Below are 25,969 nucleotides of genomic sequence, written 5' to 3'. Positions count from 1 at the left end.
GTCCCACTTACACAGGCACCTCCGTGAACTGGGCGCTGGGTAATCAGGGAGAAGGTGAGGGAACACTGTGATCAGACGGCGAGTAGGAAGCTTGAGACATTATTTCCCTGTGCCACTCAGCTACCAGGTCGTCAACTCGAATAGCCAGATTACTCGGGTCATCCAGACTATCCTGCTCATCACGGACAGCGATCTCGTGTCGGACCCCTGTGTTCAGTCTGGGACTGAAGGCAGTGATGAGCAATCTCCCATTCCATCCTGTCACTCCAGCAAACATGCGTAATTTGACTGCATAGGCCCCCACCATCCCTCTGCCTTGGTACAAGTCCAGGAGTCGGTGGGTATTCTCCTGACTCCAGTTTAAAAGATCAAAAACTCTCCTTACCTCTGCAAAGGAATGTCGAAAGGATTAGGACGCAGGATATCTTTGCACCCGTAAAGCGTTGAACAGGCTGAGTGTTGGTCCATGGAGGAGATTTACCGTGTACGCCAGTTTTTCTACCTCATCACCAAAACTTCCAGGATGGGCTTGGAATGTCAGCTCACACTGAGTGATAAGGGTTCTGCTACATTCGGGGTCTTGGGAGTATCTGCCCAGTGGTGGTCTGGACATAGGAGTCAGTGGCGGTCCTAGTACCTATGTTAATCAACCCAATCTGATAACTTTATAATCGAAATTTAGGCTTTTGCAAACTTATCCGAGTATAAAATACCCCATGGATTCTGCACTTAATTGCTTCAGATTCTAGAGCATTTTAATTGCATACTAAAGTAAAGGCATCTATTAGTCTTGCGAGACCATGGATCTGCGCCTGGAAAGTCTTCACTCTCCAGGGCGCAGGCCTGGGCAAGGTTGTATGGAAGACCAGCAGTTGCCCATGCTGCAAGTCTCCCCTCTCCACGACACCAATGTTGTCCAAGGGAAGGGCATTAGGACCCATACAGCTTGGCACCAGTGTCGTTGCAGAGCAATGTGTGATTAAGTGCCTTGCTCAAGGACACAATACGTTGCCTCGGCTGGGGTTCGAACTCACGACCTTCAGGTCCTAGTCCAATGCCTTAACCACTTGGCCATGTGCCCACTAAAATATTCACCCATCAAACATTCTGGCAACTAAAGGAACTATGAAGATTGGTTGTAATCTCCTTAATTGCAATGATGAAATAAATATTTAGTAACATGTGTTTATAATGCACTAATTTCTAGTCTCTGGTAATGCATGTTACAATGTTTATTTACTATTTTGTTTTTATTAAGGACTGGTTTCTGGGTTCACCTCTGTAAAACAGGGTAGTCATGGTGGGAGAAGTTCAGGGGATATTTGTGAGATATTTTGCATAGATACGTTCCAATGAGACAATGAGATGGTAGTGTACAGGAACCATGGTCTGCAAAGGCTGTTGAAAATCTAGTCAAGAAGAAAAGAAAAGCTTACAAAAGGTTCAAAGAACAAGGTAATGATAGAGACTAGCAGGAAGGAGCTTAAGAATGAAATTAGGAGGGCCAGAAAGGGCCATGAGAAGGCCTTGGTATCAGGATTAAGGAAAACCCCAAAGCATGCTACAAGTATATGAAGAGCAAGAGGGTAAGGCATGAAAGAATAGGACCAATGAAGTGCGACAGTAGAAAAGTGTTTATGGAACTGGGGGAGGTAGCAGAGGTACTTAATGAATACTATGCTTCAGTATTCACTACAGAAAGGGACCTTGGCGATTTTAGGGATGACTTGCAGCGGACTGAAAAGCTTGAGCATGTAGATATTAGGGAAGAGGATGTGCTGGAGCTTTGGGAAAGCATCAAATTGGATAAGTCACCGGGACCAGAGGAGATATACCTCAGGCTACCGTGGGAGGTGAGGGAGGAGATTGCTGAGCCTCTGGCAATAATCTTTGCATCATCAGTGGGGACTGGAGGGGTTCTGGAGGATTGGAGGGTTGTGGATGTTGTTCCTTCATTCAAGAAAGGGAGTAGAGATAGCTCTGGAAATTATGGACTAGTGAGTCTTACTTCAGTGGTTGGTAAGTTGATGGAGAAGATCCTGAGAGGCAGAATTTATGAACATTCAGAGAGGCATAATATGATTAGGAATAGTCAGCATGGCTTTGTCAAAGACTGGTCGTGCCTTACGAGCCTGATTGAATTTTTTAAGGATGTGACTAAACACATTGATGAAGGTAGAGTAGTAGATGTACTGTATATGGATTTCAGCAAAGCATTTGATAAGGTACCTTGTGCAAGGCTTCTTCAGAAAATAAGGAGGCATGGGATCCAAGGGGACCTAGTTTTGTGGATTCAGAATTGGCTTGCCCGCAAAAGGCAAAGAGTGGTTGTTGATGGGTCATATTCTGCACAGAGGTCAGTGACCAGTGGTGTGCATCAGGGATCTGTTCTGGGACCCCTTCTCTTCGTCATTTTTATAAATGACCTGGATGAGAAAGTAGAGGAATGGGTTAGTAAATTTGCTGATGACACAAAGGTTGGGGATGTTGTAGATAGTGTGGAGGGCTGTCAGGGGTTACAGCTGGGCATCAATAGGATGCAAAACTGGGCTGAGAGGTGGCAGATGAAGTTCAACCCAGATAAGTATGAGGAGGTCCATTTTGCTAGGTTAATTTTGATAGCAGAATATAGTATAATGGTAAGACTCTTGGCAGAGGATCCGAGGGATCTTGGGGTCCGAGTCCATAGGACCCTTAAAGCTGCTACGCAGGTTGACTCTGTGGCTAAGAAGGCATACGGTGCATTGGCTTTCATCAACCATGGGACTGAGTTCAATAGCCGAGAGGTAATGTTACAGCTATACAGGGCCCTGGTCAGACCCCACTTGGAGTACTGTGCTCAGTTCTGGTCACCTCACAACAAGAAGGATGTGGAAACTATAGAAAGTGTGCAGAGGAGATTTACAAGGATGTTGCTTGGTTTAGGGAGCAGAGGAGATTTACAAGGATGTTGCCTGGATTGGGGAGCATGCCTGATGAGAATAGGTTGAGTGAACTTGGCCTTTTCTCCTTGGAACGACGGAGAATGAGAGGTGACTAGATAGAGGTGTATAAGACGATGAGAAGCATTGATCGTGTGGATAGTCAGAGGCTTTTTCCCAGGGCTGAAATGGCTAATACGAGAGGGCACAGTTTTAAGGTGCTTTGAAGTAGGTACAGAGGAGATGTCAGGAGGAAGTTTTTTACGCAGAGAGCGGTGAATGCGTGGAATGGGCTGCTGGCGACGATGGTGGAGGCAGATACAATAGGGTCTTTTAAGAGACTCTTGGACAGGTACATGGAGCTGAGAAAAACAGAGGGCTATGGGTAACCCTAGGTAATTTCTAAAGTAAATACATGCTCGACACAGCATTGTGGGCCAAAGTCCTGTATTGTACTGTAGGTTTTCTAGGTTTCTATGTATTATGATCTAAAAATTCTTTGTTGTGATTGGCTCTCATCTAGCTGCTCAAGTCCAGAGACTTGAGACCTGTCTGAAACAGGTGCGAGAAAAGTGATTGCTAATTTTTTTGTGTAGCGGGGGACGTGGATTTTATTTCCCATTTGTACGTGGAGTGTTGGTGCATTTCCATTGAATCGAGATTCTAGACCGTTGTGTTGGATTAAGGGAAAGATAATAATTGAAATATCCAATCATAACATTGTTGGTGTTTCTTTTGTCTGACAGCACTATAAAATCATAGTTTACATTCTTTTCAAACGCCAAGGAAAAATTATGCCATGTGAGAGAAATAATGTGTTTATATCTTGTTCTTTGTTAGACACTTTGAACTGCCTTGTGTTTGAAAAGTCCTGTACAAATGAACTTGCTTTGCCTTACAGATGCATGATAGGAAAAGGGCAAATAGCTGGAAAATTAGTGCTTATTCTAGAAAACTGTTTAGTGCCTAGATGGTAGATAAGAACTTATTAAGTTTTTTTCAGCATTTTCTGTAAGTGTTTTGTTTTTGTTTACCAAGGAACATGTTCAATTTTTGTATAACTGTAATGTTCTATTCATTCATTCTGCATGGTCTGACACATGCCTCCCACTTCAGCCTACTACAGATTCTTGTTACTATTCTTCAATTGTCTACCAAGCTTTGCTTCCTACTTCTGCGATGCAATTCCCAGTGTGCTTCAGGACAAGTTCCAGGGGGTGAGTACTGAAATTCCCAGTGCAGGAGAATGTAAACTATCTAGTTTTAATATTATGCAAGTAATTTGCCTATGTTGAATCCTGCGTATCTGTCCAAGCCACAACACTGTCTTGCCTTGTGCATCTAGTATTCTGCAAATTGCTCTGAAATATTCAGAGCAAGAAGTCACACAGCACGTGTGAGTGGACTGTGTTAGAGTTGTCAGGCTTCGGCTCGAGCTTGGGCAAGCAGAGGCAGAGGTTTTAAGTAAGTTTCTCGGAAGTTATTTTTCCTGCTGTTAATACATAGCTAGTTTGCTGAGAAAGGGTCCAGAGTTAGTGGTCTGTTCCTTGTGTGAGATGTGGGAACTTTGGGAGATCTCCATTCTCCCTGATAACTACATCTGCACAAAGTGTACCGAGCTGTAGCTGGATAACCTTCGGCTCATACGACAAAATGAGGTGATAGATAGGAGCTACAGGGTGGTAGTCATCCTGAGCTATAAGAGGCAGGTACCTGGGTGATTGTCACGCGAGGCAAAGGGAAAAGGCAGAGAGTGCAGAGTACCTCTGTGGACATTCCCCTCAATAATAAGTATACCACTTTGGATTCTGTTCGGGAACAACCTCTCAGGGGAACACTGCGGTGACCTGATCTCCAACACTGAGTCTGTCTCTGTGGCTCAGAAGGGGAAGGGAAGGGGTGAGAAGGGCTGAGAATACAGAAGGGATTCCATAATTAGAGGAGCAGAGAGCAGACTGTGGACAGGAAAGAGACACCCGGAGAGCAAATTGCCTCCCAGGTGCCAGGATCAGGAATATCTCGGATCAGGTCCACAACATTCAACAGGCGGAGACTGAAGAGATGAAAGTAATGGTACATTTTGGTACCAACGACACATGAAGGAAAAGGGATGATGTCCTGAAGAGAGAATCTAGGGAGTTAGGTAGAAAGCTGAAAAGCAGGACCTCTAGGATAGTAATCTCTGGACTGCTGCCTGTACCATGCATCAATGAGGGTAAGAATAGAATGCATGGCTGAAGAATTAGTGCAAAGGGTAGGGTTTCAGATTTCTGGATCATTGGGACCTCTTCTGGTATAAATATGAGCTGCACAAAAATGACAGGTGATACCTGAACTTGAGAGGAACCAATATCCTTGTGGGCAGGTTTTCTTCAGCCCTAGGGGAGGGTTTAGACTAATCTGGTAGGGGGTTAGAGACTAGAGTGATAGGGCTGAGGGTGGGGCAGTTGTTGTACACCCCGATGCAGTGTGTAGTGTAACTGTCAGGAAGGACAGACAGATGATAAGGCAGAATTGTAGTCAGTAGGATGAGTTAAAGTGTAACAGAGGGCCAAAATCAAAAAGAGTGATTGATGGTCCCAGGACTGAAGGTTTGAGTGCACGCGGTATATGGAAGAAGGTAGATGATCTCGTAGTGCATTTGGAGATTGGCACATATGATGCTGTGGGCATCACTGAGTCATGGCTGAAAGAAGATCATAGTTGTGAGTTTAACATCCAAGAATACATATTGTATTGAAAGGACAGGCAGGTAGGCAGATGGGATGGGGTAGGTCTATTGATAAAAACAAAATCAAATCCCTAGGTGACATAGGATTGGTAGGTGTAGAATCCTTGTGGGTAGAGTTAAGAAACTACAAGTCTAAAAAGATCCAGATCGGAGTTGTATACAGGCCTCTGAACAGTAGCCAGGATATAAGATATAAATTACAATGGGAGATTTTAAAAAAAGGCAATGATGTGATAGTCATGAGGGTTTTCAATATGCAGGTGTATTGGGGAAATCAGGTTGGTACTCCCAAGAGGGGGTATTTGTAGAATTTCTACAAGAAGGCTTTTTAGAGCAGATTGTAGTTGAGTCTACTAGGGGAATGGCAATTCTAGACTGGATGTTATCTAATAATCCAGATTTGGTAGGGAGCTTAAGGTAAAGGATCCCTGAGGAGGCAGTAATCATTATTGATAGAATTGACACTGCCGTTTGAGAAGTAGAAGCTAAAAGTGGATGTATCAACATTACTGTGGAGGAAAGGGAATTACATAGGCATGAAAGAGGAGCTGGCCAAAGTTGATTGGAAGGGGACACTAGCAGGGATGACGGCAGAACAGATACGGTGGGAGTTTCTGGCAGCAATTTGGAAGATGTAGAAAAGATACATCCCAAAGATGAACAAGAATTCTAAAGGGAAGAAGAGGCAACCGTGGCTGATCAGGGATGTCAAAGGTATCAGACCACTGGAAAATGACACTGGAGAGTTTGTAATGTTAGATGATCTTAAGAAGTATTTTCCATCAGTCTTCACTATAGAAGAACTCTAGCAAAATGTCAGAAATGTTAGAGTGATCAGGAGCAGAAGTGTCATTGTTATTAGTAAGGAGAAGGTTCTTGGGAACCTGAAAAGTCTGAAGGTAGCTAAGTCAGCTAGAGCAGATGGATTACACTGCAGGGTTTCTAAAAGAGATAGCTGAAGACTTTGTGGGGACGTTGGTACTAATCTTTCAAGAATCACTCATTCCTGAGGACTGGATCATTGCAAACATCACTCCATTCTTCAAGAAGGAAGGGAAGCAGAAGAAAATAAATTATAGGGTAGTTAGTCTGACTTCAGTGGTTGGAAAGATGTTGGAGTGTATTATTAAGGATGAGGTTTTGGGATACTTGAAGGCACATGACAAAGTAGGCCAAAGTCAGCTTGGTCTATCACAGGAAAATCTTGTCTGACAAATCTGTTGGAATTCTTTGAGGAAATATCAGGCAGGATAGACAAAGGAAAGTCAGTGGATGTTGCTTATTTGGATTTTCAGAAGCCTTTGCCTTTCCCTTTTTTTAAATTTAATGTAAGCTTGTCTTCTCGTCCTTTAGTGCCTTTTCACAATTTCATTTACACCTTTGATTTAGTGTTGGTAAACTTACAACTGATATTGTGTGAGTGAAGACAATGAACTTGAGGATTTAACGATGAAGTATTGATACTGGTCACACAACCTAAATGGATGAGCGTCATGGTTATGAAGAGTTTAAAGTTATTGGATAAATTTTGTTCTGTTGTCTCTGCCTGACGGTGTTGTGACCTCTGTCTTTCCAGAATATCACTTGTTTTAATTCTACCGTGACTAATGGGACAACAGATTGTGTGGAAGGATTGGGAATGACCCCAGAGCAGTACAACCTTCTCTTTGCTACCTGTGCATGGACGTAAGTATACTATTTAACAGAATATACACTTCCACAATGCCCTCTTCATTTTTGACTCTGTTCCTATGCTTTGAACTTGGTAATAAGTTTCAGTGCAGACCTCTATTCCCAGCTGCTCCCTTTCAAAATCATCAATAAATTAGTCGAGCTACCAATAGTCTTGTCAAACCAGAAATGGAGTATGGTAATCCTAGTGAATTCCATTTAACACCACAGGGGGTTTTGTGTAAAGGCCCTATTTGTGGAATTTCTTGTTACTATAACTTTTCAGACTATGTTTTTCTTGCACCTTCTCTCTAAAACATCTTTATTTTATTTTGGAGATACATCACGGTAACTGGTTCATTGGGTTGGACGAGCCAACGCCACTCAATTACACCCTTTTGACCAATTAACTCACTATAACCAGTATGTCTTTGGAATGTGGAAGGAAACCAGAGCACCCAGAGGAAACCTGCAGAGTCACAGGGACTTCTTACTGATCATGGTGGAATTGAACTCGGGTCACTGGCACTGTAGTAGCGTAAAGCAAACTGCTGCACTACTGTGTCATTATCTGTTTGTGGTTAGTTAAATGGCTGGAATATTCAGTGAATGCTGAGCAACTTTATATTCCTTTCCTGGCCTTCTTTCTCTGCTGCACTAATCAATGTACCATGTTCTGGACCATCTGACATTGTGTTGTTCTTACTTGTTCTCAATGGGAAAGGCAAGGCACCAAGTTTATCATGGTTCACTTGTGTTCACCTGCATTTAATTTATATGTATTTATAATTTACAGTGATGATTATTTGTTTGCAATTTGAGGAGAGAAAGAAGCTCAATTAGGTTTTGCCGCCTTCTACAACAAGGATAGTCTTTACCAGGGATGGCCAACCTATGGCACACGTGCCAAAAGTGGCGCATTAGATGATTAGAAGTGGCGCATTACACCCCAGTGATAATAATAAAAAAGTAATGCAAAAAGTATTAATCAAAACCTGATTTGTAGAAAAAAAATCTATAACAGGTATTCAAGTAGCTTCGAGCTAGGAATGGGTTTTACTGAGAATAAAACTAAAACTCTCATGGTCTGGTCCGTGAAGTCCACATTCCTGTTCACAGTCCGGTGCATCGACCCTTGCTCCAGGTTTTCCTGTCTACCCTGTTTCGGTTCTGTTGAGCACGAATTCTCGTTGGAGCTGGCTTCCTAAATAACTCCAGAGACCAGGGCATGGCTGCTGGATTATTCTTGTCCTTACTCCTTGTATCCCTTCCCCTGCCTTCTGTTTCTTTGCCTGAAGCTTTGCCTTGTCTTGCTGGTAACTCTCGCCTCGCCTTGCCTGAAGTTCTTGTCTCGACTTGCATTGCCGGAAGCTTTGCCTTGTCTTGCTGGTAACTCTCACCTCGCCTGTCCTGAAGTCTTGTCTTGGAGCCATCCTATATCTATGTCCCTTCCTGTCCCTTGCCTCCGTCCGGTAAGTCAGGCCAGATTGCCGTTACCCTGCAATTGGTTCTGTCCCTTCCTGTCCCTTGCCTCCGTCTGGTGGAGATCCGCGCCTTGCCCAGGTGATCCGCACCCTGCCCAGGAGGAGCTTCAAGATCCCAAGCCTCTAGCCAAGCCTTGCCTCAAATCTCTGGTCTTCAGCCTCGCCTCAAGTTTCAAGCCTGAAGACTCCAGTCTCATCCTGCCTGCCAGCCAAGTCACGTCCTTGCCTAGTTCTGGGGTCCGAGCCAGAGGCAAGACCCAGGTTCTGGGTCCTTGTCCAGTCTCTGGCTCGGAGTCCAAGCCCGGGCTCCTAGCTCTCTTGTCCTGTCCTGTTCCGGGTTCCTGGTTTTCGTGTCCATGTCCTAGCCCTCACCCTGTATCCTAGTCCCGTCCCTGGTACTTCAGTGTCTGTATCTTGCACTTGGGTCCGTCCCCAGCCACCACTTTATGACAAAAACTTAGCAATTATTTTTAGCAATTTTACTATATCATGCACATCTTTTGGTGCGTGCTATCATCTTTCACATTAATCTGTTTTCAATTTTAAAAAAGTTCAGTGAGTCAAACTAGGAAAGAAGGACCTTTGTTCTGCAGTCGTTCCATAACTGTTCAATACACGTTTGATACTTGTTTGATCCTGAGGCGCCAGGCGTCTGCACCAGCAGTGCATCGTAGGTTTTTGTCAGTCAGTTTACAATTGACACTCGTGCACTATGGAGTTGTGCTTTGTTCGTCCTTTGTGAACATTTGCAGTTTTGTACTTTATCGAATATCAAGCCTTGTTTTTACATTCAGTGACCCATCACAGTGCAAAAGAAAATGAACAAAAGAAAAGCAGAAAGTGAATTCAATGAACAGTGGGAAAATGAGTTCTTATTCATAGCGGGTTCAACATGAAAACCGTTGTGCATTGTTTGTGAAAACACTTTCTCACATAATGGAAGCCATGATCTTAATAGACACTATAAAACACAACATCAGACTGAAATAGAAGGAAAACTGAAACGAGTGCTTGGGTCTGATTAAGATAAAGGAAGAAATCAAAAGAAGACAAAATGTATTTTTTAAATTAAGGTAAGTAGTGTTTATCTTGTTTTTATATTAAATAAATATATCATGTAAAAATGCTAAATATGTCTATATTAACGTATCTTTACAAGAATTGAATAGGGGTACAAGAGTTGTAAGGCGCATCTGAACTCATGCATTAAAAATTGACGCATGGTGTGCAAAAGGTTGGCCACTCCTGGTCTATACCCTGTTGTCATAGAGCCTTGGAGCATGGAAGCAGGATCTTTAACCCATCTGGTCCATGCCCATTTAAACCAGTACCACTTCCCATTTTTGGCCCAAATACCGCTGAACCTTCTCTATCCATGTAAGTGTCCATGTGCATTTTATGCTGGTAATGCTTATACATTTTTTCAAACTGGGAGAATCTTCTGGAAGAATGAGTTGTGAACCATTTTAACCACTGTCTGAAGCTTAGTTTCCACCGTTGTAATAAGGAGCTCTAGTTTTGAGTGAATCCAATTGTATATCTGAGATTGACACCTTGTGTTGAATTGGCACAAAAATTATACCATTTTTACATGATATATTTATTTAATATAAAATTTAAATTGTAAGGTATTTAAATTATGGCATACTGCAAAGATGGAAATAGCTCTCCTCTGTCAAAGGTGGAGAAAGGAGGAGGAAGGCACAAAGTTCTTGGATACACAAGACACAAGAGATGCTGTACTCTGGAGCAATGGTGGTGGAGCTCAGCAGTTCTGGCTGCATCTGTTGTGAGAAATGTACCATTAACATTTTAGTTGAGGCCCTCATCATTCATTTTCATTTATTTACTTCATCTCTCCTCTAGAAGTGCTGTGGTGGTGATACTGGCTGGGTTTTTCACAGACAAGCTGGGAAATAGCAGTGAGTATGAACAGTATGAATTTAAACAAAGAGGTCCTCAGTCCAGTAATAAAGCCTCCTTCTGCACCTTCTGCGTGGTGTGGGAGTTCCCCTGGGATTTCCTGTTCTTGGGTTCCCAGCCTATAATGAACTGCATGGGAAGAGGAAACTGCAAGTGCTGGATTCTAGAGCAAACAAAAACAAAACAGGAAAGCTTGGTATATCAAGCAGCTTCAATGGAGGCAAAAGTATAAATTGATGTTTCATAGTAACGCACAAAATACTGGAGCAACTCAGTAGGTAGGCAGCTTCTATGGAAATGAATAAACAGTCGATGTTTTGAGCTGAGACCCTTCATCAGGACGTTGACAGGTTTGGGGTCAAGACCCTGGACTGATGCAGGATAATAGGTCGACACAGAACATTGTCAAATACCTGTTCCTCCACGGATGCTACCTGACCTATGAAATACTTCCAGTCTTCTGTTTTGTTTTTGCATGGGAAGATTAACAATGCATTTTTTTTTGCCAGAACCAAGGGCCTAAGCATGATAACCATCAAAGTGAAAATAATTTTCATTTTCTTCTATTGGTTCTAAAATTTTTAAAACTCGCAAGTGGATCTTGTTTATCTGAATGCTGCCTGCATTAGTGCATTGGCAATTGTATGTCGTGTTTGATCAATTGCGTAGTGAATTAGATGTTATATAAAATTGTACAGTTAAGACACCGTAGTTAAGTTAAGATTAACATTAATAAACACGATCAGAAATTAGAAGCAGGAGATATGTCTATATACACATAATTGAGAACCGTCAGGTTCTACAACTGCTAACCACAGGAGCTAATTGACTTCAGTGGAGCTGAACTTTGGATGCTATGCCCAGTAGACAAATGCCTGAATGGTAGAATATTAATTTATACTTCTAAGTACGTTGGGAGTTTCCAGTGCCCAGTTTCTAAACAAAATGCACTATATTTCCAGATATAAATCAAATTATCACTACAGATTTGAGATTTTCTCAGAGGACGTTTAAAAAATTTTCCTTTAGTGTAAAATGGATGGTTAAATTACCATTTATACAGGCAACAATGACTTCAGGTGGAAACTTACTACAGGTAACAGATCAATTGATGACTGATCCTCAAAAAGTGTTAAAATTAAACCCAAAAGAGACTGCCTTATTACTTTTAGTTGAATGACTTAACCAACCAGGTTGTTTTATGGTGTATCCTTTATTGTTTAAGAAGCACAATGTTAAACTTTATCAAGATTTTAATATCTCCCCTCATAACCTCTTGTGTGCTGGTGGTGTTGGGTTCCAGAGGTGTTGCTTTCTGAAGGTGTTAAATCATTTCAGAACTGTACTGAGCACACTGTTTTATCAACTGTGCTCAAGTGGCCTTGAGGCCAAGAAGTTTAGAGGTGGGTCGCCAGCCCATAATTGACCCCATTGTTTGCTGATTAAATTGTCCAGGAAGATTGCAAGCATAGAGGCGAACAAGTATTCCGTGCCATCTATCAGCCTGTCCCTCACTCACTGCTGCCAGAGGAAAGTGTCCGTGTATATGTCTCTCTCCCTCTTGCTTGCTACTCCTGAGAGAGCGCCTCTCCATTCGAATATCTCTCTCTTCGACGCTGTCAGAGGGTGGTACCAGAGCAAGGTTTATTTAATGCGGTTTGATGCACCTGAAAGTAATAAGAGTCACTAGTAGCTATTGAAAGGGAGATCAGATACTGTGTAAATAAACACCTATCACATCTATTTTGTGTATAAAATATGTCTGAGATTCTAATTGAACTTACAGTGCTGGGGGATCATTTCTTTCCACAGGAAGTGAGTCTGCTGTACTGTGTACTCCCAGGTAATCTCTCTCCTTGGTACTGACCTGGCCTGAATCTGTTTTGGGGAGCACAGTGGGGAGATTGATCTGTTGCTCTTTGATCTCAGTAATAAATCACAACAACATCGCTTGCATAAAAACGTGTAGCAAAAAAATCTGAAAATCACTCAGAAAGTTGCAAAAACAAATGCATGATAATCAGATAGTATGTTATTTGTGTCTGACTTGCATTCATTCAAACAACAACTAGGTTCTGGAGAGTCCAGCCAGGTGTTTGACAGGATCTCCAGAGATTATGCTGAAAGTTTAAAGTAAGTTTGTCACAAGTTACGTACATCTTACCATGTACTATCACAAGGTTCACCTTCTTGCAGGCACTTACAGGAAAGAATAAATACAACAGAAATTTATGAAAAAACTATACATAAACAGGCAAAGAATGACAAACACCAGTGTGCAAAGTTCAAAGTAAATTTAGTATCAAGTACGTATATGTCACCATAAATAACCTGAGATTCATTTTCTTGTGGGCATACACTGTAAGTCGAAGAAACACAATAGAATTTAGAATTTATTTTCTTTCCTATATCCATCTCACAACATGAGGGAGTAAAAATCTTTATGCTGCGTCTCTGTCTCAATGTACAAACCATAATGCTGAACTGTAGTCCAAAATCGACATTCTCACATAAGCATCCCTCCTCTCCAGGTGAATGAGGACGGTGTGTAGAGCTGTGGCTAAGGCATCGTCTGTTGATTGGTTGTGCCAGTAGGTGAATTGTAGGGTGTCCAGCCACTCAATGCATTTGCTTATGACTGAGGTGAGTGTGACAGGACGTCAATCATTCAGACATGCTACCTTGGTTTTCTTTGGTTCAGGGACAATGGTGGATGTTTTGAAGCAGGTGGGCACTCTACACTGGGAGACTGCACCCAACAGGATGGACATACATCCAATATGCAAAAGACAACAAACTGTGGAAATTCAAAAGAAACCTACAGGTTTCATTTACTGTGGACTGTCGCTTTAAGCGCCTGAGTGAGGCGGGACTCTGACGTCAGTCACAGACCGAAGATGTTTGCTTCAGATTTTTACACAGAGAGAGAGAAAGAGAGGGAGACAGAGTAGTAGAGAGAGACTGGGGAAGCCGGTAGCTTCAGCTTGTCGCAGCTGAGGCTTGGAACTCTCCTATGCGCACAAGGGTGGGTTAAACATTGGCACGCAGTGCACAACGAATGTATGACTGTCATTTTGTATAATCCATAGGAGTGGATTTTGGGAGTATCTTGTGGGACCACCTGTGTAGCCCTTGCCTGGGTATGTTGTGTGGTAACCACTGGAAGACGATATTCCTGTGACAGGTCACTTTCAGTGATAATTTGTATGTGGATTTGGAACGTCACAACAGACAAGATCTACGTTGACTGTTATCTCATTTTACTTGACGTGGGACCTATGGAATACTTTGTACTTATCTTTCCTCTACCTTTCACCCTGGATTATAAATATCTCTCTCCCATCATTTATTCCGTGGATTATTGAACGTTCCTACTTTACCATCTCAAAACTCTAGGCTTTGTTCCCCCAAGCTCAATAGTTTGGGAGTTATATTTACACACATATATACACATAACACTGATAACTTGTGTTTATCTTGGTTGCGTTACTATATTATAAGTAGATACTAATAAATGTTAGTAGTTTTAACATTAAAACCTGACCCAGTGTGATATCTCTTACTGCAGGTTTGTTTCTAAAACATTACAGTTCGTAACAATACTAATAATAAATAAACAACAGATATCCAGAATGTGAGATGAAGAGGCCTTGAAAGAGCGTCTATGGGTAGTGGGGACATTTCAGTAATGAGATGAGTGAACTTGAGTGAAGTTATCCTTCTGGTTCAAGAACCTGCTGGTTGAGGGGTAATAACTGTCCCTGAACCTGGTAGTGTGGGTCTTGAGATTCCTGTAACTTCTTCCTGATGGCAGCAGTGAGAAGAGTGCAGCCTGGGTGAGTGGTTTCTGCCTTCCTGGGACAGCGGTGCCATGGAGATGTGCTTAATGCTGGGAAGGGCTTTACCCGTGATAGACTGGGCTGTGTCCACTGCACTGAATGAAGACAAATTGTAAAATAAATCTAGTACTCAAAACATGAATTGCAGAGAGTCCTTGAAAGCGAGTCAGCAGGTTGTAGAATTGGTTCAGAGGAATAATGAATGAAGTTATTGATGCCATTTCAGGGGCCTGATGGGTGTAAAGTGATCGCTGTTTCTGACCCTGGTGATGTTGGATCTAAGGTTTCTGTATCTCCTGCCCGATGGTATTAGTGAAAAGAGGGTGAGGGTTTTGATGATGAATGCTGCTTACTTGTGGCAGCGCTCCTTAAAATGTGTGATCGGGAGTTTTCAGGAGGATGGTGAAATTGTTCATTCTCAACTTTGGCAATCACATGCTGCCATCATTAAGGATGAGAGAGGGAGATTACCATTATTTGTCTCATGTGCAGAGAAACAGACAGTGAAATGTATCATTTGCATCAAATCACATCAGCGAAGACTTTGCTGGGAAGTCCACAGGTGTCACCATGCTTTTGGCACCAACACAGCATGCCTACAACTCACCAACACTAACTGTGCGTCTTTGGTATGTGGGAGGAAACCAGAGCACCAGGAGAGAATGCACGTGGTCATGGGAGTAATGTACAAACTCCTTACAGGCAATGGCCAGAATCGAACCCCAATCGATTTTACGGCTGGCTCTGAAAAACATTGCACTAACTACTACACTGCCATGCCACCTCAGTATGCCTCAGAGGCTCCGAGATGTTGTACTTGGATCTTCTCCCCCCCCCCACCCCCAATTAACTACTGAATTATTTTCCACCATGCAAGAGCATTCAGAGTTTTGATGTAATCCTTTGCTTGTAATGGACATGGAATCTTAAGCTTGAGTTGGTTGGCACTTCATGGTCACCCATGCCAGTTGAGAGTCCAAACTCGTATTTATGTTTTCCTCATTTCCTCACGGTAGCTCAGTGCTTAGCACAACACTTTACTGTGCCAGCAACCTGGGTCCAATTCACGCTGCTGCCTATAAGGAGTTTGTACGTTCTCCCTGTGACTGCATTGGTTTCCTTTGGGTGCTCCGGTTTCCTCCCACAGTCCAAAGATGACCCGTTGGTAGGTTAGCTGGTCATTGCAAATTGTCCTGCGATTAGGCTTCGGTTAAATTGGGCGATTGCTGGGCGGCGCCGCTCGAAGGGACGGGAGGGCCCTTTCCGTGCTGTATCTCCATCAATAAATTTTAAAAATGAATTATTCACTGATGTTGAATTTGAATAAACTGTATTAGTATGCTTATGAGAGAAAGGAGAAAAGCATAACAACAGTGAAATGATATGTAAAGGTAAGCTACAACAAAAAGATGACCAAATCTTTTACTCTTAGAGTCTATAAATTAAGTGTGTACAACATCAACCAAAATAGATACCAAAATTATGATTTTTTTCCAAATTAGGTCAGAGCTCAAGATAAGGGTCCACCAACATTTTTAAAATGATTTAGGAAAAGGCTTTTTAAAAAGTAGTAAATGAATGAAATAATCTCCCGAAGAAACTAGTTGTTCAGGAATACATGTTGATGGACTCTAGCTTTTAACAGTTGTTTGCATGATTTTTGTTTTGTTTCTTTTCTCTTGTGATTTGGGTGTAGGTCTTTTATTTTTTTTCTCGTTAATTGGGTTCTTTCAAGTTTCTGGCTACCTAGAAGCAAACAAATCTCAAGGTTATATAATGTATCCATTCTTTGAGAGTAAACGTACTTTGAATTTTTGAAACTTGAATATTGAAGTAAACCTTCTGTGATGTTCTTTTGATTGAACAGTCTTATTTCTTTTCCCCTGTAGTTGGTGTCATCTTGTTCTACTTTATTATTGTGCTGGGCTTGGCTACCTTTGCTTTAGGATCCCATTTCAAAGGCACCAGTTACCTACTGCCATTGATGATCATTGGCCAACTTCTCGTTGGCTCAAGCAGTGGGTCATTCTATCGTAAGTATCAGTTTCAATCTGTTGTTAACAGACTGACAAGGAATAGTCAGTAGCTTAGTACAGATTTTCTGAAGAGTTAAAATTATTCACTCATTCAGTCCAGCATCTTAATTACTTTTATTTTGAATTGATTTCTACCTTTCCTTCCTAAACGACTGGATGAAAATGTGACATCAGTTTTTGAAAAAATTGAGAGCTTGGATGCTTGTAGTTATCCAAGAACATGAGAAAGTTTTTGACAAGAGCAGGCTATTTGGTGCAACAAAGCTTGCCAAATTCCTATCCGATATCGCATTGAAGTAACTATCGAGTTTAGATTTGAGAGTTTCTAAGGTACTACTCTCAACTACACAACTGGATAGTTTGTTCCATGTTTCCACAACTTACTGTGTAAAGAAATGCTTCCTGATGTTAGTCTGAAATCTCCATTAACCAGTCTTCACCTATGGCCTTGTGTCCTTGATGATGGATTAATTTTGAAGTAGCAGCTGTCATCCGCTTTATCCTTAATGATTTTGAACACTTCTATCAGTCTCCTCTCATTCTACATCTACTTAGGCTAACAAGATTTAATTCTTTCAATCTATCTTATGCTGCAGACCTGGAATGAGTCTCATCGCCCTTCTCTGGACTCGCTCCAGTGCCTTCACATCCCTCGCACGATATGGAAACCAAAACTGTACACTGTGTTTAAGGTGTGGCCCCTCAAATGCATTATGCAGCTTAAGAACATCTCTTGACTTGAACTCCACTGAGTGCATTCTACCGTCCAACATTCCATTAGCCCTCCTAATCACTTCTGTGCATTGTCTAGATGTTGATATTGATGAGTCTACCAGGAGCCCCGTATCCTTCTCATTCAGTGCACTTTCTAACTCAAGAACCCCACTGTATATTTATGTCTAATATTTCTACTTCCTATATGTAATACTTCACATTTACTTACATTAAATTTCACCTGCCATTTATCTGCCCACATCTGGATTTGTTTAGATCTAACTGTATTGATTCTGCTGCCAGAATATTATCAGCCACTCCCCCTAATTTTGTGTCATCAGTAAACTTTAGTAGTTTGTTTGTTATGTGCTTATCCAAACCATTAATGGAAATTAAAAACAGTAACAGCCCCAAAACTCATCGCTGCAGAACCTCACTATTAACATCTTCTCGGTGAGAAAATGATTTCTGTTTTTGAGCCAATTCTGCACCCATTCGTACACCTTGCCCTGAATGCCAATCTCCTGTAATTTGATTATTAACCTGTTGTGGGGTACCATAAGAGCATGAGACACAGGAGCAGAATTAGGCCATTCAGCCCATCGAGGCTGCTCCGCCTTTCCATCATGCCTGTTCCCAGATCCCACTCAACCTCATACACCTGCCTCCTCGCCATATCCCCTGATGCCCTGATTGATCAGGAAATGATCAACTTCTGCTTTATATGTACCCACGGACTTGGCCTCCACCGCAGTCTGTAGCACAACATTCCACAGATTCACTACTCGCTCACTAAGAAAGTTCCACCTAACTTCTGTTCTAAAAGGTCACCCCTCAACTTAGAGGCTGTGCCCTCTTGTTCTGGATACCCTCTCCCTTTAACATTCGGAGGGTTTCAATGAGATTCCCCCCCCCCGCACATTCTTCTAAATTCCAGTGAGTACAGGCCCAAAGCTGCCTGTTAAAAGCCTTCTAAAAGTCCGTGAATGATACCAACTGCTCTGTTGTTATCATAAATTTTAGTTCCTTCTTCAGAGAACTCCAGCATATTAGTAAAACGTGATTTCCCCTCTCTGAACCCATGCTGGCTTTCTGCTAACGTACCCATTCTTAACAGCTGCTTTTCCAACTTGTTCTTCATTATTGTTTCCATCATCTTACTTACAATACACATGAAGCTTACTGGTCTACAGTTACCAGGGTAAGTGTGGTCACCCTGCTGACATTCTGGGACAACATTCGCCCATCTCCAGTCTTTAGGGATTTTACATAGAACATAGAATAGTACAGCACAGTACGGGCCCCTCGGCCCACAATGTTCTGCCGACCCTCAAACCCTGCCTCCCACATAAGCCCCCACCTCAGATTCCTCCATATACCTGTCTAGCAGTCTCTCAAACTTCACCAGTGTATCTGAATCCACCACTGACTCAGGCAGTGCATTCTACGCACCAACCACTCTCTGAGTAAAAAACCTTCCTCTAATATCCCACTTGAACTTCCCACCCCTTACCTTAAAGCCATGTCCTCTTGTATTGAGCAGTGGTGCCCTGGGGAAGAGGTGCTGGCTATCCACTCTATCTATTCCTCTTATTATCTTGTGCACCTCTATCATGTCTCCTGTCATCCTCCTTCTCTCCAAAGAGTAAAGCCCTAACTCCCTTAATCTCTGATCATAATGTATATTTTCTAAACCAGGCAGCATCCTGGTAAATCTCCTCTGTACCCTTTCCAATGCTTCCACATCCTTCCTATAGTGAGGTGACCAGACTTCAAGGAAAAATACATTAGAGGTTTGTATATACAAAGACAGACCCTTAGATATATGTTAAGTACCCTTAGATACATGTTGTTTCATACATTTCAGTGGACATTAGTATTGCTGGTAAGGCCAGGGTTTACTGCCTATCTTTAATTGTCCTTCAGAAGATGACTAGAGTCTTGGAGCGGGGAAGAAGTTCATAAAATCCAGTCGACCACACTTCTAAGAACAATAACTAAGGACTTTTCTGGCCAAACCTGCATTCATACCCATAAAATAATTTTTAATGGTAATTTTTGTGCTAATTCTGCCAGATATAATAAATCTAGCTTTATCCATTAGCTCTAAATTGAACAGTGCCTTTTCTCACTCACATTCTCTTCTTTTCCACTCTTTCAGTTGTTCAGGACCGTATTATCGCTTTCTGGTTCAAAGATAAGGAGTTGTCATTGGCCTTTGGGCTGAGTGCGGCCTTCGCCCGTCTTGGCAGTGTCTTCAGCTATTTATTCACCCCATCTTTTGAAGCACATTTTGGGCTGCAGTGGACTCTTTGGGCAGGTACGGATGAATATGATGGACTTGAAGGCATGGACTTGAAAATTGTGCAAAGAAAGTGAAATCAGTCTTGTGCTCTCCTATCACCACATTAAATCAGATTACTAAACACTGGTTACAGACACTAAATGAGTGCAATTTGTTATTCTCATAATTAGTTTTAACCAAATTGAACTTTCCAGATAATGCTAGAACTATGTCGTGAGTCATTTTCTGATAAATAGTTAAATTGGATGTTGGTATAAATCTCATTCTGACATAACTAGTAAATGAATTGAATTAATGCCACAATTTTCAACGGTTTGTAAACATGATGATTTGAAACTTGCGTCTTCTGGAAGATTGTTGCAAAGGATTTAGTTTAAATCTCACCATATCAAGCTTTATAATTTTAATTGAATTCATTTATTTAAAGCTATTTTGGAATAAAATGTCAAATAGAATTAAGTCATCACATCGCATCCAAGATATCCTGAAGTGGGAGGGAGAGGTGGGAGGTCGTGGTACATATAGGTACCAATGACATAGGTAGGAAACGGGGAGAGGTCCTGAAAGGAGAATATAGGGAGTTAGGAAGGGAGTTGGGAAAAAGGACCACAAAGGTAGTAATCTCGGGATTACTGCCTGTGCTATGTGACAGTGAGAATAGGAATGCAATGAGGTGGAGGATAAATGCATGGCTGAGGGATTGGAGCGGGGGCAGGGATTCAAGTTTTTGGATCATTGGGACCTCTTTTGGTGCTGGTGTGACCTGTACAAAACGGGCAGGTTACACTTGAATCCTAGGGGGACCAATATCCTGGCGAGGAGATTTGCGAGGGCTACCAAGGTGACTTTAAACTAGAATGGTTGGGGGGTGGGAATCAAATTAAAGAGACTAGGAGAGAGGAGGCTAGTTCACAAATGGAGAAAGCTAGTAGACAGTGTGTGAGAGAGGATAGGCAGGGGACAGAGATCAAGAGCACTCAGGCCAAAGATGTAGGGGGCAAGGAAGAAAAAGATAACAAAGTTGTTTGCTCCATTAAGGATCAACAGAGATTAAGAGGTGGAGAGTTTCTTAAATGCATCTATTTTAATGCTAGGAGCACTGTAAGAAAGGTGGATGAGCTTAGATCATGGATTGATAGCTGGAAATATGATGTTGTAGCTATTAGTGAAATGTGGTTGCAGGAGGGGTGTGATTGGCAACTAAATATTCCAGGATTTCATTGCTACAGGTGTGATAGAATAGGAGGGGCAAGAGGGGGAGGTGTTGCATTGCTTGTCAGAGGTTATATAACAGCGGTGCTCTGGCAGGATAGATTAGTGGACTCATCTAGGGAGGCTATTTGGGTGGAATTGAGGAATAGGAAAGGTGTAGTGACGCTTATAGGGGTGTATTATAGACCACCTCATGGGGACCGAGAACTGGAGGAGCAAATTTGTAAGGAAATAGCAGATATTTGTAGTAAGCACAAGGTTGTGATTGTGGGAGATTTTAATTTTCCACACATAGACCGGGAAGCCCATTCTGTAAAAGGGCTGGATGGTTTGGAGTTTGTCAAATGTGTGCAAGATAGATTTTGCAGCAATACATAGAGATACCAGCTAGAGAAGGGGCAGTGTTGGATCTCCTGTTAGGGAATGAGATAGGGCAGGTGACAGAGGTATGTGTTGGGGAGCACTTCGGGTCCAGTGATCACAATACCATTAGTTTCAATATAATTATGGAGAAGGATAGGACTGGACCCAGGGTTGAGATTTTTGATTGGAGAAAGGCTAACTTTGAGGAGAAGCGAAAGGATTTAGAAGGAGTGGATTGGGACAATTTGTTTTATGGGAATGATGTAATAGAGAAATGGAAGTCATTTAAAGGTGAAATTTTGAGGGTACAAGATCTTTATGTTCCTGTTAGGTTGAAAGGAAAGGTTAAAAGTTTGAGAGAGCCATGGATCTTGGAAACTTGGTTCGGAAAAAGAGAGAGATCTACAATACATATAGGCAGCTTGGAGTTAATGAGGTGCTCGAGGAATATAACGAATGAAAAAGAATCTTAAGAAAGAAATTAGAAAAGCTAAAAGTAGATACGAGGCTGCTTTGGCAAGTAAGGTGAAAATAAATCCAAAGGGTGGGTTTCTACAGTTATATTAATAGCAAAAGGAGAGTGAGGGATAAAATTGGTCTCTTAGAGAATCAGAGTGGACGGCTATGTGCAGAGCCAAAAGAGATGGGGGAGGTTTTGAACAATTTCTTTTCTTCAGTATTCACTAAGGAGAAGGATATTGAATTGTGTAAGGTAAAGGAACAAGAAGGGTAGTTATGGAAAGTATGATGATTAAAGAAGAGGAAGTACTGGTCTTTTAAGGAATATAAAAGTGGACAAGTCTCCAGGTCCGGACAAGATATTCCCTAGGACCTTGAGGGAAGTTAGTGTGGAAATAGCAGGGGCTCTGACAGAAATATTTCAAATGTCATTAGAAACGGGGATGGTGCCGGAGGATTGGCGTATTCCTCATGTGGTTCCATTGTTTAAAAAGGGTTCTAAGAGTAAACCTAGCAATTATCAGCCTGTGAGTTTGACGTTAGTGGCGGGTAAATTGATGGAAAGTATTCTTGGAGATGGTATATATAATTAACTGGATAGACAGGGTCTGATTAAGAACAGTCAACATGGATTTGTGCGTGGAAGGTCATGTTTGACAAATCTCATTGAATTTTTTGATGAGGTTACTAGGAAAGTTGACGAGGGTAAAGCGGTGGATGTTGTCTATATGGACTTCAGTAAGGCCTTTGACAAGGTTCCACACGGAAGGTTAGTTAGGAAGGTTCAATTGTTAGGCATTAATATCGAAGTAGTAAAATGGATTCAGCAGTGGCTGGATGGGAGACGCCAGAGAGTAGTGGTGGATAACTGCGTGTCAGATTGGAGGACGGTGTGTAGCGGTGTGCCTCAGGGATCTGTACTGGGTCCAATGTTGTTTGTCATGCATATTAATGATCTGGATGATGGGGTGGTAAATTGGATTAGTAAGTATGCAGGTGATACTAAGATAGGTGGCGTTGTGGATAATGAAGTAGGTTTTCAAAGCTTGCAGAGATATTTAGGCCAGTTAGAAGAGTGGGCTGAAAGATGGCAGATGGAGTTTAATGCTGAAAAATGTGAGGTGCTACATTTTGGTAGGACTAATCAAAATAGGACTTACATGGTAAATGGTAGGGCATTGAAGAATGCTGTAGCACAGAGGGATCTAGGAATAATAGTGCATAGTTCCCTGAAGGTGGAATCTCATGTGGATAGGGTGGTGAGGAAAGCTTTTGGTATGCTGGCCTTTATTAATCAGAGCATTGAGTATAGGATTTGGGATGTAATGTTGAAATTGTATAAGGCATTGGTAAGTATTGTGTACAGTTCTGGTCACTGAATTATAGGAAAGATGTCAATAAAATTGAGAGAGTACAGAGCAGATTTACTAGAATGTTGCCTGGGTATCAGCACCTGAGTTACAGAGAAAGGTTGAACAAGTTAGGTCTTTATTCTTTGAAGCATAGAAGGTTAAGGGGGGACTTGATAGAGGTGTTTAAGATTATGAGGGGGATTGATAGAGTTGACGGGGATAGGCTTTTTCCATTGAGAATGGGGGAGATTGAAACAAGAGGCCATGAGTTGAGAGTTAAAGGGCAAAAGTTTAAGGGTAACATGAGGGGGGAACTTCTTTACTCAGAGAGTGGTAGCTGTGTGGAACAAGCTTCCAGCAGAAGTGGTTGAGGCAGGTTCGATGTTGTCGTTTAAAGATAAATTGGATAGATATATGGACAGGAAAGGAATGGAGGGTTATGGGCTGAGTGCAGGTTGGTGGGACTAGGTGAGAGTAAGAGTTCGGCACGGAGTAGAAGGGCCGAGATAGCCTGTTTCCGTGCTGTAATTATTATATGGTTATATATGGTATTGAAGTAAAACTCATCTGAGTCATTAACGTCCCTCAGCAACTACTTAACTGGTCTAGTCTATGTGTGACTTCAGACCACAATACAATGTGGTTGACTGCTAATAGCCCTCTGAACCACAGATAATACCTATAATCACATGAGCTACAGTGATTCCAGAAGGTATATCGACACCACCATGTCAAGGGTAACTGAAATTGACAATAACAACTGTTCTTGTCAGTGATGTCAATAGATTATAAGTCATGGCTTGGTGCTATTTGCAGGGCTTTCCGCTGTAACAGAGGGAAGAAAGTGCCAAGATCATTCCTGTCCCTAATTTTACTTTGTTCTCTCCATTCTCTGTCTCCCACACCCTGCCTCAGCAGTTCTTGATCGGGGGAAAGGTGCTACGAACTGTCCGTCTACTGATCCTAGCCACCCAGATACTGTAGACAATGAAGCCTGGCCAAGCCATTCCCAACTCTCTCCTCTCTTCATCACAGCCACTATGGTATGGTAGCGTATAACATTTTACAGTACAGGTGACCCCAGTTCAATTCCAGTTGCTGCATATAGAGTTTGCACATACTCCATGTGGATTTCCTCCCACAGTCCAAAGATGTACCAGTTTGTGGGTTAATTACACGTCATCAATTGTCCCATGACTAGGCTAGGATCAAATTGGCCGATTTAGTCCTCCACGCCTCCCAGTAATCAGCAGGCTTCATGGAAGGAGTAGTGTTAAAGTGTTACTTCCCCTGATTAGCTTTGATGCTTGATTTTCTTGAATCTCTAGGTGCTAAAAGAATTCCCAGTTAGATCACCTTGTGATTTTAGAATGAGGTCAGTGGTTCAGATTCATTAATTTATATCATCTACAGTAGACTGAAACATGAACTGAAGTGTGTCATTTCCATTAACAACCAGTGCTGGGGACAGCTCGCAAGTGTCACCACACATATCCGGCGTCAACATAGCATGCCCACAACATTCAGCAGAACAACAGAGAATACAACAAAACAGAAGACAACAATAACAAAACAACTGTAAAACAAGGCCCTTTCTGTCCTCCCACACACCCACACAGACAGTCCTCCAACCCCAGAACAGGCTGCTCGTCCTCAGGCAGATTCGTGGACAAGGGGTTCTCATTCCCCAGTAGATTCAAAACTTGTGTAACCCTCAGGCTGGCCCAGCTCACGTTCATCTAGGGGAGTCAGTCTTCGGCCCTGCCAAACTGGGTAATCACGCTTGTGTGGATGCTGTGTAACATACCCCCAGTTACAAACCCACAACACAAAATATCAGACAGTACCCCATATGCAATTAAGTGATAGATTTTATGAATTTTAATCTGAATATAGGGTTAGTAATGAAAATAAACAAAACCAAAAAATAAAGGGCCCAAGTGAAAGTCAAAAATACGTTGGAGCTCACTCAATAGTCATTCTTCCACCATTGGTCTCCTCCGAACGTCGCCGACCTTCAGACCCTCAGATCCCAGCCCACTCCATCCAGTGGTCTACCAGCTCTCTCCACACGCGTCTTCCCTCTTCCTCTCTCCGCGACAAAAAACCGCGAAAAACCCAGCTCCCAGACACACAAGATAGAACATTTCTCCTATTGGATAGCCACTGAATTCCAAAGTCCTGTTATCTCTAGTCATAACCCAAACATTGCTGCTACAGAGAAACCATTACCTTAACAGTGGAACATTACATAGAAGCCATTACATTAGCCTTAGCCGTGAAACCTTACAGCATGTTACACTTGTAAATCCAGGGCATCGACCATCATCAGGCTTCAACTTCCGGGCTTCCAATCAACATTCAGGCTTCAATCTTTCATACTGGTCTCAGGATTTGCCAATGACAGGATCCTGAACTCCAGGCCTGGTCGCCAAATCATGTATCTGGTGGGGCTGCAGCTCTTGTGTCTCCTGCAAGCATGGACATGCAATCCCAGGACCCATTCAGTCTGGGAACTAGATGACCTGTGGGCTACCAGGCCTCATCCACAGTACTTGCTGACCCGACATCCATGAGTGTCCTTCATCACACATCCAACAACGGAACCTCTTCGACACGTATGCGCGTGCATTTGAGCATTGAGTTGCTGCCACACAGTTTGCTGATTGTCAGAGAAATGTATAAAATATACATCCTGAAATGCTTTTCTTCGCAACCATCCACGAAAACAGAGGAGTGTCCCAGGAATGAACGACAATTAAATGTTAGAACCCCAAAGTCTCCCCCCCCAGCTCCCCTCCCTCCCACGCATAAGCGGCAGCGAGCAACAATCCCCCTTCCCCCACCGGCAAAAATAAAGCGCACCAGCTACCAGCACTCAAGCGTGAGCAAAGCTACAGCAAAGACACAGACCTGCAGTTACCCCAAAGACTACATTCTTCACTCAATAATTCAATGT

General features: G+C 42.3%; 1 pseudogene; it reads left to right on the top strand.

Annotated features, from left to right (window-relative positions):
* Positions 1-25,969, top strand: part of LOC140203094 (lysosomal dipeptide transporter MFSD1-like) — a 50,486-nt pseudogene that overhangs the window by 9,770 nt on the left and 14,747 nt on the right.

Source organism: Mobula birostris, chromosome 9 (assembly GCF_030028105.1).
Source record: "Mobula birostris isolate sMobBir1 chromosome 9, sMobBir1.hap1, whole genome shotgun sequence".
In the NCBI taxonomy this organism is placed as follows: domain Eukaryota; kingdom Metazoa; phylum Chordata; class Chondrichthyes; order Myliobatiformes; family Myliobatidae; genus Mobula; species Mobula birostris.
This window is presented reverse-complemented; position numbering and strand designations above follow the sequence as displayed.